Source organism: Mauremys reevesii, linkage group 5 (genome assembly GCF_016161935.1).
Source record: "Mauremys reevesii isolate NIE-2019 linkage group 5, ASM1616193v1, whole genome shotgun sequence".
In the NCBI taxonomy this organism is placed as follows: domain Eukaryota; kingdom Metazoa; phylum Chordata; order Testudines; family Geoemydidae; genus Mauremys; species Mauremys reevesii.
Window position 1 is genome coordinate 78,398,864 of NC_052627.1, and position 19,547 is coordinate 78,418,410.

Genomic DNA, 19,547 nt, shown 5'->3' on the forward strand with positions numbered 1-19,547 from the left:
GGGTGGTAAGTGCTATGGTAAGGGGAGAGACAGCAATTGGTGGAATAGCTAGAAAGGGGGTTATAAAGATAACAGGCCCAGGACTCTGAAATGCCCTTGGGGTCTAGAATTTCTCTTAGCAGACCTGGCTGGATTTCATCATACAAACTAAGCAAATGAGAGATTTGATCTAGGGATTACAGCCCAGAACTGGAAGCCATGAATGACTGAATTTCAGTTCCTGCTCTGACAATGGCACTCTCTCTCTGCTCATTTGGGTGAGTCACAATTTCTCTAGCCTAATTCTCTTGACTGTAAAATGCATGAGAATGCTTATTTACCTAAATCACAGGCAAACATAAGGGGATATACTTCCTTTCCTAAACTACCGGAGTGCTGTGAAGATTATTTGCAATGTGCTTTGAAGGTAAAGCACTCTAAGTGCTAATTATTAAATCAACAGTTTATTTGACTATGTTATTGAACTTCTAATAAAGTAAATTACATAGTAGTTACAGGTTTGAAAAGCCACTTTTGCTGTCTAAAAGAAATAAAGGTTTTAATTAGCGAATGTTTGGAAAATGCTTTACCCTAATGAAAACAGTTACAAAATACAAACACTTGAATGCAACTATAACTTCTGGATATATTAAGCTTTGTCCCCTGAAAATAATAATTGCATTTGGTGCTCTTTCTGTAACATTGCTGAAAAACTTGATTATGTTTGTCAAATTCTGAAAAATAGAAACCTTACACCATGTGTATATATAATACCAAACTATGTTTAGATGCAGGAAGAGATTAAAAGTATTCTTTTTAGAGAATAGCAGCATCTCCTGTGTTCTAAAATTTTACATATTAAAGGATTTTCTCCAGTCTAAACTTGCTGTTGATACAAAAATGAAATGCTCTTAGGCCTGTGCTAATTCAGAGAGCTTCCACTCTCCCAAGGGTTCCTCACTACATGCACACACCTGACCTGCTAACCAGAATGCCATCACAGAATTTCAGTATGTGGTCGCAGAACTCCAGTACGAACAGGCTGTGGCAAAGATTAGATCCCAAACTGCCTTCCATTTGGAAAGCTATGCATCCCCAATCTTGGTCTATGTAGGGGGCTTCCTAGAGAGAATAATGATCTGCTAAAACTTGAGACTGTGCTACAAGCAGGCAGAATACAATCTGGGGAGATAAAGCAGATTTTATAGGTATGCAGAAGTAACAGAATCCAATCATGGCTCTAATCCTGGAATTGGATCCAGGTGGGAGGATGCTTGTATACCCACATTCTTTATACTGCAGCATTTGACTTGGACCCTTCAGGAGAGAAGGGGAGGATACATGGATCTTAACTAGGTAGTCTGTGTTTCTGCATAACAAAATGCAGGGAGGCATAACTCAGGGATAGAAACTTCCAGAACAGTCCGTGGCAGTCACCGGACATGCTCACTAGCTGTTCTGAGGCTGTATAGGAAGTTTTCATTGTGGGCAATCCACCTAACAGGTCACAGCTTAGTTACCATTTGAGAGCTGAGCCAAGAAGAGAGCAAGAATGGGGGGATGGTTTTAAATGCAAGAGTTAAAAAGAGCCCTGTGGACTCAGCCACTGATCAATACAGCTGAGTCCAGGTGTCTCACACTACATGCTTTGGTCTGTATTAAATTAGATGGAATATATGAGCCAAAGGTGTTAATATAATCTAGTCACCGTTCAATATTAACAAGTTTTAAACAAGGTTTGGTATTTTCTATAGAGGCCTCAGCCTGCTTGGTACCATGTCAAAAACACCATTAAAAATCTTTTTAACCTTTTATTAAATATAAAGAAAAGGAGATCAGATAAACCATTTGAAATGCAATGTATTAATTATGGCTTTTCATCTTAATAACATCCCTGGTTCCCTTTTCTTTTAGCTGGAGAGAGTTTTTAGAAGGAAAAAGCCCTCCCTGATACCATCTAAAGCAGAGCTTCTCAAAGCTGGTCCGCCGCTTGTTCAGGGAAAGCCCCTGGCAGTCCAGGCCAGTTTGTTTACCTGCCTGGAGAGGCGAACTGCGGCCAGTAGAAGCCGCAATCGGCCAAACCTGCGGACATGGCAGGTAAACAAACCAGCTCGGACCACCAGGGGCTTTCCCTGAACAAGCGGTGGCCCGACTTTGAGAAGCACTGATCTAAAGGACTGTCAAAAGATGCTAATAACAGACACTTGGAGGAAAGGAGAAGTTAGCTGAGATGGGCTAGAGCTGTTAAAGTCCATTCCCATTTCATCCCAGGAGATGTTTGGGATTCATCTGGAGCCAGTAAAGGTGGTGATGTTACTGGGTCCCTCTCACTGGTCTGATCTGGTCAGGATATCTCTCAGGAAAAGGATGAAGAAGGCCTGGGGTTCTGGGAGATGGTGGGGGTGACAGTCCTGATAGTGAAGCTTTATTGCAGTAGCCAATTTTTCTTTCAAAGTCTTTCTTTAAGGACCCCAAAATGCAATGATGGGTGGAATAGCCCATCCCCTCATTAGTTTGTCCACCAATTAGGCCTAGTTTCTGATACACCAGTTTTGGTTCACTGGTTTCTGGTTCCACACTTTTCTTGTTTACCAAACATGATCTTTTCTTAACAGTCCTTGGGTTATATCAGCAGGCCTTTTTTGTTTGGAATAATTTAGTCTGTCTCCTTTTTGCACCTCTTCCCATTAACCTTTTGTTATAGATTATTATGACATCTTAAGAACTTTCATCCACACACAGAGTACACCAGCAAGCGCCCCAGAGGGGCTGAGCCCACGCTGAAGCAGAGGGGAGAAACAGGAGGAGGGGGAGGGAGAAAAGGGGAAGGCAGCCAGCAGCTCAGCAGCTCAGTTGCAGAGGGAGGAGACAGATGCTCCCTGCTGCTGGAGGAGTGGGACACTGAGGAGCTGCTGCAGCCCCCCAGAGACCAGCTGCCAGCCCTGCCTAGCCTCTGCCTTTTGCCTGGCCTATTGGCACTCTGAGGAGGAGACTGAGGATGGGGTGCAGGTGGGGGAGGAGGGGGAGCAGGAGCCCCAGGAAACCAGGCAACAGTCTGATTGAGAGCTTGCAGTGCAGGGTGAGTGTGTCTGTTGCTGTGCCCCCGGTCAGTGGTGGACCACTGGACCACTGTTGGGCCCTGGGCTGGGATGCAGTGGGCTGGGTGGTGGCCTGTCCCCCCTGCCATCCTACCCTCCTTGGGCATCCCTACCTGAGCTCCATAGAGTGTGCGTCAGTCTCCCCTACCACTGCTCCCACAGACAGAGCTGTACTGTCAGCCCAGAATGACTGCAGCCCAGCCCAGGTGACTGTTTGCTCTCTGCCTGCTTAAAAACTCTGGTGAGTAAACTACTACTGCCTTGCTGCCTTGCAGGCCTAGAGCCAGCAGCTATAGCCCTGCCCTGCTTGAAGGCCAGGGCCCATTGAGAACTGCTAATTCCCCCCCTTTTTTTGCTTTGTGTGCAGAAGACTAGCAGTAGCAGACCACACTGTGAGGAGGCGTGGCCTCTCTCGGATGCGCGGCAGCCCCATATACTTTTTTTTAGCAGCTTTAAATTAAGGAACACTTGCAGGTTATCACACACAGTCACACACACTATAAACTGAAAAAAAAAAAGAGACTATCAGAGGGCCATGTGTTTTGAGGCGATGGCTGAAACATGTTATGTGGAAAGGTTATGTCTGCATATGTGTAACAGAAACAAAGGGGAAGTCTGTATAATAAACATCAGTAGATTTACTGTCTTAGTAGCTTTTGTTTAAAAGCTGTTCATAAATTCCAAATACTATTTACAATGTGTGCATGCATTGAATGTATGTTTTACTAAGAAATCATACTCTTTGAAATTGAGAAACATATGTAAAACCCTGGTAAATAGAGGTTAATAATAGCCCTGCAGTTTACACTACTAAATATCTGCCCAAACAGCAGCCTGGTGATAATGAACAATCAAGAAAGCTGCAGAGAAAGCGGACTTCAATATCACTTCCTGGGCAAATGAAGAACATGATAAACTTTGCATTTGTTGCAAGCTGGTGGGTTTTATCTCTTTAAAGGAGCAAACAGATCTTATTATTCCTCCAAATGTTGCAGGAAAGGGCTGGACATTGCAGTGCACATAGGTTTGAGAAAGTTCAGGACAGGGGTTTAGTTAGGGTCACCCACATCAGACCCAACATCAGTCAAGTCTGGAAAAGATAAGTGTGTCTGTAATAACTGCTGGCAGGCTGTTGGATTCAAAGTGATTGCTGTACAGCCCTGATTCATACAGAACATGAAGTGCATGCTGGCTGCATCTGTGTCCTAGGCAGGGAGCCACAAGCCACAGATGCATTTTGGGGCATTATAATACAAGCAGTGATACAACCTCTTGCTGGTTTGAATTGCATCTCAGAATGTGACATAGCTTGATCAATTTCTTGGGGATGCTAATAGAAAACATCTATAGCATGTTGAGTGTGGTGAGAGTTAACAAGGAGATGACAATGGTTCAGGATGATCATAGGAATGAGACAAAGATGCATATTATCACCAGATTTGTTCAGTTTGGTACTGGAAGCAGTAATGGCCATAGCACTGAGAAATGAAACAGGAGGAATCATGTTATGGAGGAAGACAGTGCATAACTTTAGATTTGCAGATCTTGTCCTCACAGCACTGACCAAGAAGTTTTACAGAGAATAATTGATAGAGCAGAAAATTCAGAAGACCAAGGATGATTTGGATAGGCACAGTGAAGAATGACAGAACAAAAAGGTTTACAGCTGTATAAAAGCTGTGATACTGGTACAAGATTAAAAAGTGGTGGAAGAATTTAATTCAGCCCTTTCACTGCTGGTGAGCTCGTAGACGGGAATCAAAGAAGCCTGGAGGTTTAGCTCTGTGTAATGCTTTCTGAAGAGACAGAACTTTGGCCTGTGCTTCAGCAAAAAGTTAAGCTGAGGTGCAGGAAGAAGGGGAGTGTAGTTACATAGAATACTGCCTGAGCATCCCCTGCTTCCCTCCATTACATCTGCACCTGTGCACAGCCCCACTGAGCAAAGGGCTGTTGGGGCAGAACTGATGGCAGGATTCAGACCCACATGTGGAGAGGGGACTGGATAGGTGCACATTTTACTTTGCTTTGGGCTCCACAAAAGCTAGTGCTGGTGTTTAGTGTTAATCACAAGCCTCAGCTTTTTAAGGAGAAACTTGTTTAGCCACGTAATCTAAACCTTTTTCTTTAGGAAGTTTCTTGCAGACAGAGACCTCTTCAGTACATAGCTACAGGCTACCCTCTGCAGTGTGTGTGCTGCATACTGTCACCTCTGCAGTAGCTCACTCACTGTGCCCCTACCCCAAGGGCAACTCCCATTTCTCTAATTCAAAAACAAGGAGTCCGGTGGCACCTTAAAGACTAACAGATTTATTTGGGCATAAGCTTTCGTGGGTAAAAATCCCACTTAATCAGGTCAGCGCCAATCTCAGGTCAGATTGCCAGAATACAGGGCCTATACCCCAGACTGGTGGTGTATTCTATCACAACACTTCACCAAGCCAGTAACAAATGCATGCTTCCAAAATACTGCATGTGTTGTTATTGAGCCACAGAGAGTCCCCTTCAGGCTCTCTAGCCCCTCAGGCACCACCCAGACAAGCCAGACTTCTATGATTAGTGATTATTAGAACCAGAAATTCCATATATTAAGTTCTTCCAGTTCCAAAGAGCCAGACCCCACCCTATGTTAATATACTTCAGATCTTACCAAATACCATGCTGCAACCCATCTTTAAAGATTTATTAATAAAGAAGAGAGTTATTAAATAGTTGAAGTATATTATATACATTACAGTTGATTTCTGAGCTTGTAGATCAGGATAATAGGAGCGATGTTAAATCTCCTAGCTTGCGGCACGTCTCTCTGGATCACCTAAAAGACTGAGGGTCCTCAGTCTATTGTTCAAAGCTTCCCTGTTAGAAATCATAATCCAGAGGTGTGGAGGAGGAAAGAGACAGAGATGTCACAGTCTGCATTATATACCCCCCACTCAGTCCATGTGCATGGAAAGTTACTAGCATAAACATGGAGTCAAGGATCATGTGTTCTACCTGCCCTGCTGAGTCACTGGGGATCCGTTGTCTAAATGCTCTCTGAGGCATCCTCGGAGGAGCCCATTGAAAGAACTGATTCTCCTTAATGGCCTGTCAACCATGGCTGACTGGTCTTGATGTAAATCTGTCTTGTGGGAGTTACCCAGAAACACAATGTATGAGATACAAACACAGAGCAAAGATTCATAATTGCATATAAAATGATAATACAAACATGTAAACAGGATCACAACTTTTCCAATGATATGCTGCAAGGCATCCTTTGTATAAGGTTTCTCACAATTGTGCAATAGTGTTGATAGATCAGTGGTGATAAGCATAGTCATCTTTCTTTTTCTACAGCATCACAACTTGTCCATGAGAGAACACCATAAAATGTACTAATCTCTACAAAGAAAAATCCAGACAAGTTAAAGTGCCAGGAGTGGTGTTTTTATTATTATTTATTAATTACTTGCCCAGATTTTCTTTGTACAATTATACTAAACATCATGGTGTTCCCGTGAAAAGAGTGGATTGGTTTTGACTTTTATTTAAGGTTGTTGTAAGACCAGGGAAAAAATGTGACAGGGAAAAAATCATTCCTTTGATTCCCAGTGCTGCATTCCTTAAATCAAAATATATATTTTCGCTTTGGTGTGGAAAAACATGGAAAGAAATTTCAACTTTTAAAAATTGACTTTGTTGGTAAAGGCAGCCCTTGTTTCTTTGAGCTCTACTTGCCTACCTGCTATTTTTAGTCTGTCTGTTTAAACTGGCTTTTTCACATGCTGACACCAACATTGGAATTTTCCATTAGTAGATGGAAATGATTGAATTGTCAATAACGCAGAGAAGGTAAAAGCATTCAATAAACATTTCTGTTCTGCATTTGGGAAAAAGCCAAACAATGCATTTCATCATCAGCATATGATAGGAGTACTTCAATTTCATCAGTAGCTAGGGGGATATTAGACCTCTTTTAAATCAGCAGGTCTAGATAAAATGAATCCAAGAGTTTTAAAAGAGCTGGCTGAGGAGCTTGCTGGACTGTTAACTGTGATTTTGTTCCAACACTCATTTTTTAAAAAATTAGGAAGTTCCAGAAGTCTGGAACATTAGAAGCTAATGTTATGCCAATATTTAAAAAAGTTAAGTTGGATTACCTAGGTAATTATAGGCCTGTCAGCCTGACATCAATCCTGGGCAAAATAATGGAACAGCTGAGATGGGATTTGATTAATAAAGAATTCAAAGTGGGTGATATAGTTAATGCCAATCAACGTAGGTTTATGGAAAATAGATTTTGTCATACTAACTAGATTTTTTTTTTTAATGATCACTTTGATTGGCAAGTGTAATATATTTAAACTTCTATAAGGTGTTTGACTTCATGGTACTGCATGACATTTTGATGAAGAGGCTAGAATGATAAATCAATATGGCACACATTAAATGGATTAAAAACTAACAGATCTCAAAAGCAGACTCATCACTGAGTGCATGTGTTTCTAGTGGGGTCCTGCAAGAATCGATTCTTGGCCTTAGGCTATCTAATATTTTTATCAATGACCAACATAAAATCATCACTGAAAAAGTTTGCAGAAGGCACAAAGGGTGGGAGAGTGGTGCATAATGAAGAGAACAGGTCACTAATACAGAACAATCTAGTTCACTCTGTAAGATGGCTGTAAACCAACAATAAGTGTTTCTACAGCTAAATGTGTAGCCATACATCTAGGAACTGAGAAGGAAGGCTATGCTTACAGGAGGGAAGACTCTATCCATCATAATCCCTAAAGTCTTTTCCACAGTCTCTGCTTTCCAGGATAATCAATTGAATGAAAGCTTCTAGTGCAATGCTGTGGCCAAAAGGCATAGGCGGTGCATGAACTGCTGGCTGGGGGAGATTAGCCCCCAGCCCTGCCCCTTATGCCTACCTGCCACCCCTCCCCGCCACAGCCACTGGCCCAGTCCCGTGGCTAGCCCCCCCAGCCCCAAAGGAGCACTGGGAAGGTGGTGGGGGGGGGCACGTGGCCCCAGCCCTGGAGCACAGGAAGGCAGGTGGTGCGCGGCCCCAGCTTCCCCAGCCCAGGGGGGCAGCTGGCTGCTGGCCGCAGCCTCCCCAGCTCTGGAGCACAGGAAGGTGGCCGGCCCCAGCGGAGCACTGGGGTGCTGGAGCCACATGCAGGGAGAGTCATGGCAGGGGGTGGGGTCACAGCTGACTGTTTGTGGAGGCAAAGCCTCCCCTAGCCTATGCGACACACTGCCCATGCCAAACGGGCTAATGTGATCCTGAGATGTATAAACAGGGGAATCTTAAGTAGATGTAGAGAGGTTTATTTTACTTCTGTATTGGGCACCGGTGCTTCTAGTGCTAGAATACTCTGTCCCGTTCTGCTGTTCAGAATTCCAAAGGATGCTGGCAAATTGGAGAAGGTTCAGAGAAGAGCCACAAGAATGATGAAAAGATTGGAAAAAATGCCTTAATGATTGAGCTCCTTGAGTCGATTTAGCTTATCAAAGAGAAGGTTAAAGGGTGATTTGATCATAACCTAGAAATACCTACTTCAGGAACATACATCTGATAATAGAGGGTGTCTGGTCTGGAGTAACTACACTTCTTTCCCCTCTGCAGCCTGTTCAGCAGCAGCTCTTTAGGTCTCAGATCTCCAGCTGTCACCTCTTTATGGGCAGGGCTCAGGATCCCTCTCCCTCCAGACCAGGGATTTAGGCTTGAAGTCCCCTTGCAAGTGACTGACTATCCCAGAAGGTCTGTCCTTAGTCCAGCATGTGCAATTTGTTCTCACAGAATGGACAGAGACAATGGTTACCAATGATCAGCCAGCATCCACAAAGCATAGTACATTTATTTTTGGACAAAAACATTACAGAGAAAAATACTATAAAACAATAAACACTCCACATGGAGATTCCAGCAGGTTCTAGTCCTTGACACCTACCAACAGGGTTTTGCTCTCTTTGTTACAATCTCATGACAATTTTTGGATCCAGAGGAGGGTCACTCAGTCAGTTCAGGCTTATTCCTTATACCAAGGAATATACAAGCTCTTTCTTTGTTTTCTGGGCTTCTCATACCTGATATGAATTCCAGGAGTGTACGCCTCTGGAGTTGTTTGTCTGTCCTGGGATCTGCTGTAATTATCTATCCCCATCTCTGACTTTAGTTCTTGGGGAAGGCTTGGTATCTCTTACTCATGAGGCTAGAATATGACCTCTAGCTCACAAAGGTTGATATATATAACATTTATACAACTACAAGTTTATGATAAATCCCTGGGCTCGTAGTGTCTGGCACTATATATTAGTTTTTTTAAATTTCCACACTTCCAAGGTCTCGCATCTGTCACAGTGAGCTTTTCAATTTAGCAGACAAAGGTGTAATAAGATCCAAAAGCTGGAAGTTGAAGCTAGATAACTTCAGACTAGAAATAAGGTGCACATTTTTAACATTGAGGGTAATTAACTATTGGAACAATTAAACAAAGGTTGTGGTGTATTCTCCATCAATGGGAATCCTTAAATCATTTGTATGCTGTGATGGAGCATCTACCCCACACAAAGCAGAGTAGGTTTAAGTTAGGTCAATTATCTTATGCTGCACCGGAAGGAGAGCCAGGACTCAAAATCCAATGAAAAATTAAGTTCAGCAGGGAAGGAGCAGACTGGGCTGGTATAAAGAGGAAGTTGACAACAGAAGGGGGCTGCAGGGGAAGTAATCTGTGGTTGCTCCCTGAGAAATGGGAGATTTGTTTGGACTCTGGACTCTGGCAAGAAGTCAAAGAGGGGAAGTAGTCTACAGTCACTACCATTTGGGCAGGTAAACTCAGAGGGGGAGGGCCAGAAGGTAGAGAAGAGAAGTAGGAAGGAGTCCAGGGGAATAGCAAAAGGGTCTGGGAGCAAGCAGACCATAGTTGCAGGATGTAGGGTTCCAGTGCTGGAACCTGGATTAGTGGGTGGGCCTGGGTTCCCCTACCAGCTGCTGGGGAAGTGGCACAGGAAGACTGTCTGGAATGGCATGTGGACACCTCATGCAAGGGATTTTGATACCCTGGACAGGGAGAACAATACAGTCACCTGGCTGGAGGGCTGAGTCATGAAGAGGGAGCTCTGAGACCCCTGAAGAGTCAGGGGGAACAAGGTGTGAGCAATCAGTGGAAGGTGGAATATCAGACTTGAAAGGAGCTAATCCCCAGATGCAGCCACAAGGAGGTGCCTGAATGGTAAGTGAACTCCGTTAGATGCTTTTCTAAAAGGTATGCTCTAGTTGATTAACTCCTGTTATATGGGAGCTCAGACTAGATAATCACAATGGACCTGTGGTGGAGCAGATCCCCCATCTCAATCAGGAAGGGATTAAAGAGCTCCCTGGACATGATCAGCCTCAACCCAAAGTGCACCAGTGAGGCTGATCAAGCTTGGACAGGAGCAGGTCCTTAAAAGGGTAGATCCCTGCTCAGTTTTGGGTGGCACTGTGAAGGGGCAGGGCTGTATCTCAGAACTTCCTTGGAAGTAGGCATTGCTGGCTGGGGAAACTGCTTGAGAGCCTTGGTTGCCTAACCCCTGTCAGAAAGGAGAGGGGCTGGGATTTTCTCTTTGACTTCCAAAAGGCCTGAACTCTACTTTTTGTGGGCTGCAGAAGCATCCTGAATTCTTGTTTGGACCATACCCCTCCCCTACATTCCACCCTTAGCAAGGGGGCAGATGACCTGAGCAGCACAGCTGGAGGGTTGCATTCTGGACTCTGAGAAGCAGTGCCCACCCTCTCCCCAAAGGGGTGCCAGAGAGGTATAACCTACTACAGTTCCCCAAGAAGCAATGCCATTGATTTTTTTGGATGAGGAGCAAATCTGCAAAATGTAAATTCTGAAACCACCAAAAGTTTGGATTCGACTCAAGACTTCATGAGGTAAAAACTCTCTAAACATCACAGAAGGCAAAGTAGAAAATATTTCTTCTAAAATGCTGGGAATAAGATCTTGTGGTGCAGATCCTGAAACCATGGTGAGCTTCATTTCCTTCTGCCTTGCATTATGTGTAGCCATTTAAACTTGAGCAAGGTGAGTGTAAAACCCTCCCACTAGAGTAAACAAGTGGAAAATTCTGATTTGGTTACATTTTGCATATCTGTACTTAATTTCTCCAGGTGCAAAGCAATGGAGAATATAGTATCTGGATAGCATGCAACATCTACATGCTTTGTTTTCTTATACACAAAATAGATATATAGCAGAATAAAATAAGAGCCACCAGTTTATAGCTAGTTAGGTTTTGTGAGTGTAGTTAGAAAAGAAGCTGTAAATTTTTTTTGTGAGAGATAGGTAATGATCTGTTAACCTAGCCTCCTTCAGCAACTCTTAACTTCCCACCTAGCTGTTAGATATCTGCTTTCAATAAAATCTTATTTTTAACCTATCTGCACAAATGATCAAAATTGTCCCGGGACTAGTAATAAAAGTAGATTGTCTCAGAGCCTAGCTGCCCTTAATCTCAAATATCAAGCATCTTGTATGGGCATCTATCTAGATTACATCCCCTTGCTGCTAAAGAAAAGAAAAAGCTTTGCAGAGGCTAAGAAGATTTGTCATACTTTGAGACTGACAGCAGTTGCCTTTATATCCAGCTAGGCTGCATTTGGAATGTGGAGGTCATACACCTGATTTTAAATCATCAGAAAAAGCTAGAACTGTCCCTCACCCACCCACTCAAAAAAAACTTCTCAAGTGAACCAGGAGAGGCATCTGACTCATTAATGAGTATAATGATTGTCCATATGGACTCATTTTTGTCCTCTTTTGGCATAGTCTGCTTTTGTATGTGTGTTTTATTTATTTGGCATTCATTTTTTTTAAATACAATGCTACAAGACATGGTAAATTTTCTGTCATGGATGATCTGGTATGTTAAATATAACTGTTCTGTAAATGGAGTTAAAAACCAATAGACGAGAGGTCTAGTTTTCCACTTTGATTTGAGGATTTTTATTTTGACTTGGAAAAGACATAGTTTAGTGAAGGCTATACCAGTGTGGATTTAATTTACCAGAATACTTCAAGGTAAAATTCCTAAGGGTTTTATTCCTCTGAGAGACACTTGCTATTTTAAATTAACTTCTATTTTACAAAATGCCTTTTACAATAGTTCTACATTCTGCTCGTTTCCCCTGGAAGTTCTAGAATTAACAGAAGATGAAAATTAACATATCTGATAGTGCTCCTCCCCCTCCTTTGTAGGAACATTGTTTAATAGTTTTGAGAAGGAAGATTAGCAATGGTGACTTGCAGTTGACCTCCCATGTATTAGATGGCAGTGTATTCTGTTTTTTCTTTTGTAACTTGGAAGGTGATTGGACATATACTAGCTTTTGCCATTTGATACAGTAGGTCCTGTTCTGAAAATTCTCAGCTTTCTATTATTTGTATAATTTTCCCTTGCTTCAATTTAAAACTGAAGCAAATATTGACAGTCTTTTAAAGATATACATAGAAAAAGTCTTAACATTTTTGTGGCCACATAATATTATTATTGTTTGATCTTTTAAAAAACATAGGCTGCACTCAGTTGCAAGTCTGATAAACAATTACTCCAGTCAACATGCATGCCCTACAGCTTCTTCTTTTCTTCTCTCACAGTTTTTCTGTTTTCTGTTTAAAGTGAATTGTGAAGCAAAATAAAAAATCCCTGTTTTATTCCATTCATGATCTAGGAAAATGATCTCAGTTATTTAATAATGTATCTGTTATCAGGTCATTGCTTTCATTTCTTTGCTAGCAAAATCTTTGGAGCATGTAAATGATGATGTCATATAAAACTGTAACCTGAGCAACAGCTCTCCCTCCCTGTAACTTAGTGGGGGAAGGATACTGATCCTTAGACTGTCTAATGATTGGGTCAATGAGATTGATTTCAATTTAACACCTTCCACTTTAGTCAGTTGCTGAAAGTATTTAATACTATGGGGTCTTTGTCTTCCCTAGAGGCACATTGAATGTCATCAATAGTCAGTGCTTTGTATATGGCATGTGAGACCAAAAAGCTGATATATTCCTCCATGCAGAAATGAAGTGACTGAAATGATAAACAATTAGGAGGATTATCTTCTTCCGTATTTGTATGTTATCTTGCAGTCATAGTCTTGACTACATTTGGTTGACCTAGACACACAGCTGTTGAGATACATTTGTCATCTGAAGGGGGACACAAGATACATCCGTTGACCCTTTGTACTAGATACCAACATAGTCTTGACTACATATAGTTCCAAAGGTACAGGAATTCTAGCTCTTGGGTTACCAAAGACGGTGATTAGTCACAATGGCCAACAGTGCTTTGTGCACAAACAAGAGTGCAGATGCCCATAACACTGCTAAACTCTCCTTCACAGCATGTGAATAATTTCTCTTCCATTGGTGTCAAACTTCAGCTTGTGTAGGACAAGACAGACTTCTTTGGAGTCTCTCATGTTTTTTGTGTGAGCAGCACCTAACCCTATGGACTGTGTGACACGGTGTATAGAAAGAAAGATAAGCATGTGTACACTAAAGTATCACCACAGTTGCACAATTGTGGTAAATATTTGGCAAAGTATGCCTTGTAAGGTATCATTGGAAAAGTTATGAGCTGCTAAGTATTATTATCCTGTTTAAATCTGTGTATCATCATTGTATCTGAAGCTATGAATATTTGCTATGTGTTTGCATCTCAAATGTGTTGTGTTCCTGGATAACACCCACAAGACAGATTTGCATTGAGGCTAGTCAGCCATGTGTTGATAACTCTTCAGTGAGCCCCTCCGGAGGATCTCTCAGAAGGCATAGAGACAATGGATGTCCCATAGCTCAGCGATGGCATGTAAGGACATGGGATCCAAGACACCATGTTTGTGCGAGTAACTTTCCATGCACATGGGCTGGGGATATAAAAGTGGAGACTTGTGAGATCACTTCTTTTCCTTTTCCTGCTCCACATCTCTGGATTATGATTTCTAACAAAGGAGAGCTTTGAACAATGGACTGAGGACTCCCGTGTTTGGGATGAACCAGAGAGACTTATTACAAACTGGCAGATTTAACATCACTGTATTTTGGAAGCACACATTTGTTACTGGTTTGGTGAAATATAGTATGTATTCACCTGGGGTGGGTGTTTGGTTCTTTGGAACTGGAAGAACCTAAAATTTGTGATATCTGGTTTTAATAATCATCACAAAGTCTAGTTTGTCTGGGTGGTACATGAGGGGCTAGGGGGACTGTCTGTGGCTCCATAACAACTTGTACAGTATTTTGGAAGCACACATTTGTTACTGGTTTGGTGAAATATAGGGTATATGCTCAATATTCTGACACGCTGATCAGAGATTAGCACTCTTAGCTGTTCCCCATACCAGGCTATGTGACAGACTGTTATCAGTCGTTAGTTCTGTAAGCAGATCTGGATCCAAATATATCTTTGTCATGTCAGACATGATCAATTTCTTGGTTGTTTTTTATCAAAAGCTTTCTGGTAAATGCCTTTAAATGGCTTTTTGTTTGCTTTGTAAATCCCCATAAAGTTGCAATTACTGTATAGAATCTTTGACATAGTGTGCATGCTACTTAATTATGCTAGAAAAGGAGTCAACTTCTTTAGGCTTTGTGGACGTTGACTTGATCGCTGTGACCTTATGTTATGCTACACTTCTTTGGCAGAGAAAACCGAATGGTGGCTTTACTGAGGTTACACTTCCAGGTTTTCAGGTTAAATTGTCTGCATCGCATGTCTGCATGAAAACTATTTGAAGGGCTACAGCATCTTTCAGTTGAGATTCTCCATATACCAAGATTTCATCTGTATAACTGGAGACTTTGAGAATGAACTGAATGATTCCTCTAGAAGTGTCTTGAATTCCTCATCTCCTTTAGCTTTCCTTTCCTTCTAGTCTCCTGAGACTTCCCCCATCCCAAGAAAACATTGTTTTCTCCCCACCCCCACCACCACCACCAAACTAAGTTAATGTGCAGGATTAAATAAATAAACCATGTTCAGGTTGTGTTTAAATATTTGGGAGGGGGGAAGGGAAAGGGTAATAACAAAATATGGTATGTATGCCTATATCTGTATACCTATATATGTCATGGCAATGTAATTATAATATGTTATTGTAATCCAAAATATCAGTACATATTTTCCTGGGAAAGATTTTAAAGTATTTATAATAGTTATTTTCTTAACATACTTCAACTAACACTTTTATAGTGTTTCTGACCAATGTTGTAATACAGTGGTTCTCAAACTTTGGCCCATGGATCATGCAGAGTTCATAGTACCAGCCCTTCCAGGTATTCACAGAACAAATGGTGTTGAGAGGAAAGGTGGTCCGCAAGCTGCTTGTAAGGGTGTCTTGCCCCTTTAAGGGCTAGAGGCATGGGGCCAGCTAATCCTAATTACTATTTTTTTTTCTCAGTGCTTGAAGTAGTAAGATGGAATTCTGGATAAGTGTACTGACTGTCCATTCACAGTGTTTAGTACAGGGGTCTGCAACCTTTCAGAAGTGATGTGCCGAGTCTTCATTTATTCACTCTAATTTAAGGTTTTGCGTTCCAGTAATACATTCTAATGTTTTTAGAAGGTCTCTTTCTATAAGTCTATAATATATAACTAAACTGTTGTATGTAAAGTAAATAAGGGTTTTTTAAATGTTTAAGAAGCTTCATTTAAAATTAAATTAAAATGCAGAGCCCTCCAGGCCACTGGCCAGGCAGTGTGAGTGCCACTGAAAATCAGCTCGTGTGCCACCTTTGGCATGCGTACCATACGTTGCCTACTTATGGTTTAGTATCTGAAGCATATCCAGAATCTCAGCAGATGGCATCTGAGTCGACCATAATATGGTCCTCAGATCTGTGTTTTCTTAGTGTCTTTCAACTCTTCCTATTGCTGGGGGGTGGGGGGCATTTTGGATTAATAGGAATAGAGATGAATATCTACAGGAAAGAATCAATCTTGTGAAAATGTTGTTCATGACATTCCCTGACAGATTCCTCCAGTAAATGCAATCTTTGCCTCTTGTATGGTGTGTCCAGATAAACCAAAAGGTGGAGAGGCACTGACTTGAAACATTCATCTGCTGACAAGTTACACCTTTTGTTACATCTAAGTTCATCAGAATCCACAGTAGCCAGTTTTCTGTATAGTATTTTCATTCTCTGCATACAGTGGAAATATGTGGCAGTCTCAGGAGTGGCATGTACTTTGGATGAGGATGGCTCTGTGATTGGTGCCATATATTGGTCCAGTAGCTATACATTTACAAATGAGGAGTCTGTTCCACTTAGTAACACTTCACAGTCTGCTTCAAAGATTTCATTCTGAAAACATTTATCTGACTACTTTGCCTGGTTCTGAATCATTTCTCCTGTAGCTTGCATGTTTGTAAGAAAACTCCAGTGTGTGTGTGAAGCATAATTAGCAGGTCATCCAATCCAATTAATGTTTTCCCTCAGTGCCTTTCATCTCATGAACTCACAAATATGGAACTATAATTTGTGTCTTTATTTATCCATCTCTACCAAGAAACCCTTATAGGCATGAAAGAGTTCATGCAAGGGTTTTGTGTCTGTGGATTTAAGGCATCTTAGAGGATATGCTTGGCCATATGGAAATTATAACACTCCTACTCTGCATTTACCTGAGTCTCAAATACTCCATAAAAGCAACTTTTCATGTAATGCAATCTCTTCCTGGTGATAAGAAGTTATCATGTATTCTGTGTACCTCTGAGCCAGCACAGTAAAATAACAGAACTGAGGCAATGTGATTGAGAAGATTCAGCCCAGGGACTGAGAGGTCCCTATATTTCTAATCTTTACTCCATTATTGTCTTGCTTTGAGGATTGAAGTTTGTACAGTGCTTTGAAAAGTGTAAGGCATTGTAAGTGCTGTCTTTTTGTCATCCATACTGGTCATAATTAACAAGAAATGATCGGTACAATTCAACAACACTTTCCAGTTCTCTGGTAGTCCAGTGATATAGAATTTTGGTTACAAATGCGTCAATTACAGTTTGGCATAGACTTGTGGATGTTGGTGATTTTACAGTTTTCACCACGGGATGGCAGTATAATAGGAAGGGAAGTGCTTTATTGTTAGCCAGGATAGAAACAGTAAAGTAGTTTCAGTTGTTGCAAGGAAACTGTACCTTCCTTTTCTGGGAGAAAGATGAGATTGTCCATTGGCAAAGAAATGGTTTCTTCTATTAAATCTAAATGTGTTTTTGTACCTGTTCTGTGTTTCAGAATAAAATTATTTTGTCTGTTAAAAGAGGCTTCCATTACTCTTTTGTAATTTAAAGTTGTTGGTTTTTTGTTTTGCTTTTTTTCTTTTTCTTTAAATGTAGCTGGATTTTTTTTTCCCTCCTTCTTTTGGTATTTTGAGGTGAGGTTATCTTATTTTCTCATTGTATTTAGAAGCCATATCCTCCTTCCCTATTTCAAAGGAAGCACTGGAATAAGTTACCTAGGACGGTGGTGGAATCTCCATTCTTAGAGGTTTTTAAGGCCTGGCTTGACAAAGCCTTGGCTGGGATGATTTAGCTGGTGTTGGTCCTGCTTTGAGCAGGGGATTGGACTAAATGCCCTCCTGAAGTCTCTTCCAACCCTAATATTCTATGATAAAGCAGATTTTTATAGTTTTCATAAAACACTCATGATGGTCCTATCTAAACTGGTTCTCCTTATATGATTGTAACACACTAAATGACCACACACAAGTGGTTGTAACACCAGTTCAGGTTCTGGAAGCACTTTTTTTTTGGGGGGGGGGGGGTAGGCTAACCACTGTGATCTTTCACTGTGCCAGTCCTGGCATAATCTCAATGGTGAAATAGTTCTTCCACTATCACTCCAGAATGCACTGATCACTGCTCAAGTGGTTTATCTGGTTTACTTTTATGTACTGCACTATACAGGAGTCAAACTAGTCAGAAACTGAACCTGAACAAATACTGGTATGATGATCCAGTAAGGCTTATAATACTGCTAGCTTTGGCACTGGGAGTGAGAAGCATTCCCATTCTGTGCTATTAATGGTTCCTGCACAATTCAGGAATCCTAACTGTTTAAATCCCGTAATAATCCAGTGCATTAGCCACACTTACAAAATGGCCCCAAAACAAAATGTTTTTCTGTACACTTTCACCACAACTCTCCACAAAGATTCTTTTACTGGGATTGATTACTTTTTCATCTTTATCGTCTGCTGCTACAATTAAGCTAATTCAATATAAAAGAAAGAGCTGTTAGCATGGTTTCTCAGTGAGGTCAGCCCCTGGACTTGGGTGCTCAATCCACAATCAAAAGAAGTTGGCTTTCAGGAAACAGTGGAAGCCTTGAGGTGGGGGGGGGGGTTTAAAGGGGTCTTTTGGGTGGGAGATGTTGGTTAAGATATAACTTTGGGGAAGGAGTATATTTGTTGTTGCACTGCATCAATGCTGCATAAGGTTGAGGCTATTGCTTTGTTTTTTATGGTGACTTGACTGATTTATGGTCCTGATTTTTCTAAATACACCCATTGGCATCACCCGTTCCTCCATCACATATCCCAACTACTCATGTACAATCTAGACCTCCTCACCTCTCCAACAGTCACATTCACCCACTAATCTTCTCTGGATCACTAACCCCCACCCATGAGACTTACTCACCTGCAATTGCAGTCTGTACTTCTCCATCCTTATCATATCAATCTCTCTCTGCCCCCTTTTCCATCATTGAATGAGATGGAGTGACATTTCCTTGTAAAACTTGTAACTATGCAAAACTGATCAAGACTCAGTGCACGATTTAGTGAATATCAGGAAAACTTACTGAAATCAGACTTGCTCAAGCATTATCTTGCCCTCTAGAAGCCAGAGGTCTATAAATGGGTTTCTATTATTAATTATTACATGCATTTGTAAACCTGAGAGCTAAAAGACTTGAAGTTCTCTGCTCCGTCCATAGGAGAAGAGGGGTGAGGTGGGTGGGAGAAAAGCTAGTATTGAGCCTGCCATTCTGCATAAATGTTGTTCTTCAGAGCATTCCTGTACAGTGTTTTATGTTTGAAGTTTGTTCTGTGTTTTGGAATTGATATGATAGAATATAGTGCATGTGATTATATTTATGTAAGCAGGGAGAAATTTATGAGATGTATAAGTGGGTCACCCTGAGCTGAGAAGTAGTGGACTTTGGTTAAGCAGTTTTCAGAGTAGCAGCCATGGGAGCCAAAATTCAACAGGGAACTTGAGCGGTTTATATAAGTATTCTACTCTGTTTCCTGTTGAGAAATTCTGAATCCTATGGTGCTGACTTTGGGACTAGATGGGGAAGTTTGGGTTGTGGGTTTCACTAGAGTGGAACAATCAGTCTGGACAGCTGTCTCCTTGACCTTCCCTGAGTCTAAATTGGATTTATGAGAGAGGCTGGGGCAGGAGAAGGGAAGGGGTTGTTTCCTGAATAAGTT